Genomic DNA, 2,130 nt, shown 5'->3' on the forward strand with positions numbered 1-2,130 from the left:
AGAGATACGAGACAAGTCAAATATTAAGTATGTCATAGGTTCATCCCCTGTTTGTTGAAGGTATTGCTGAGATAAGCGTTGTGGGAAGCTAAAGAAAAGATGAACGGTTGAGTCATCAGTGTATGAGTGGATACGGTTAGATGTACGCTTAAAAAGTCATTGATGAATAAAAGGAAGAGTTGGTGATAGAAAATAACCGTGAGGAACATCACTATTGATAGCTCTAGGAGACGAACGTTGGCTGTCTACAACAACAGCTGTAGAACGACCAGAAAGGAAGCTAAAGGTGAAGACAGATAGAAGGATAGAAACTGTAAGAGGCCAGTTTGGAAATTAAAGATGTATGCCAGATTCGATCGAAAGCCTTTTAGATGTCAAGTCCAATGGCAAAGCTTTCGCCAAAGTCCCGAAATGAGGATGACCAGGAGTCTGCAAGTTTGGTGAGAAGCTTGCCAGTGAAGTGTCCCCGGTGCAACACATATTGTCGATCTGAAAGAATGGTGTGACAAGAAAGATGCTTCATTTTTTATTTTATTTTTTAAGAATTGATCCAAAAACTTTTGAAATACAGGATGTTAAATTAACTGGACGATATTTAGAGGGCTGGGAATGGTCACCTTTCATTGGGACAGGATGAATGAGATCAATCTTCCAGCAAGAGGGAAAGGTACAAGTTGACAGTCAAAGGCGAAAGAGTTTACCTAGACAGGGTGTAATCACAGACGCACAGTGCTTGAGGACAACAGGAGGGACCCCATCAGGCCCATATGCTTTGTTTCTACTGTACCGAGGCGCCAATGATACCAGAAAATACAATTTAAAATTTTTAATATCATCCATAAGGAAGTCACAGGGGGTAAGTGATGGAGGAACTGTACCAGAATCGTCTAAAGTGTAAATGGAGGAGAATGTCTGAGTGAAGGGTTCCACATTATCAGCAGAAGAAATAGCTACAGATCTACTGGAGTGGAAAAGAGGAGGGGAAGATGTTTAGATAGAGTTGTTAGAAAAGTTTTTGGCAAGGAGCCAGAAGGAGTGGGAAGAATTTGAGTTGGAGAGATCAGAGCATTTAGAACGAATGAAATTATTTCTAGCAGCGTGAAGAACAGTCTTAGCACAATTCCAGGCAAAAACATAAAAGAGATTAGAATCAGGGGTGGGTTGGATCCAGTACCTTTTGTAAGCCCTCGTCTAGTTATGGCCGGCATTAAAACAAGCGTGCTTAAACTTTTTTTATTATTATTATTATTATTATTAGTCGCAGGATAAGAGAAACGAATGTATGCTTCCATGCCTGAGAGAATAACCTCCGTTATACGTAAGGCAAACTCAGATGGCTCCCGGCCACAGAAGCAATAATCATTCCTGAGAAAATCAGAGAATTACTGCCTGAGAGCCTCCCAACCAGCAGCTCCGAAAAGCTACAGCCGCTACCTCTTGGGAGGGTCCACAGACCTTACTAGAGTAAAAGAACAGGTTAAGGTGTTAAGGTTATGATCAGAGGAGCCTAACGGAAGAAAAGATTAACAGCATAAGCAGAAGGATTAGTTGTAAGGAAGAGGTCACGTATGTTAAAACTCTCTCCAAGCAGTCAGGGATACAGGTAGGATGCTGTACAAGCAGCTCTAGGTCATTAAGGATAGAAAAGATGGTGGTTTGTTCACCAGGTGCATCAGTGGAAGGAGATGAGAGCCAATGGGTGTGGTGAACACTGAAATCACCTAGAATGGAGATTATAGAGAGGAGAAATTGATAGGATGTGTTCCATCTTAGAAGTAAGATAGTCGAAGAATTTTTCATTAACAAATATACTTAGTCAGGGAATGACAGCATAGCCGAAGACAGAGAATAGAGAATTCAAAAGATTCAAGTTCAGAAGCATGAGAGCAAGATATGTTGTTGCGTTCATGTACACAAAAGCCAGCTATGGCAGTGGAATATGCCGATTCTGGCCCATTATTTCTATTTGCTGGGTACAAGGTTCTAAAATAACAATTACTCAGAGTTGCCACGTAAGACGAAAATGTAATACTTTGTTTCATCACAAATAGTCACATGCAAATCTCTTGCGGCTTAATCAGGCCGTCCAGCATTTGTCCATAGTCACCATCTCTAAAGCACACTTACCTT

Source organism: Coenobita brevimanus, chromosome 14 (genome assembly GCF_032717465.1).
Source record: "Coenobita brevimanus isolate Jiangsu-jjx chromosome 14, ASM3271746v2, whole genome shotgun sequence".
NCBI classification, from domain to species: domain Eukaryota; kingdom Metazoa; phylum Arthropoda; class Malacostraca; order Decapoda; family Coenobitidae; genus Coenobita; species Coenobita brevimanus.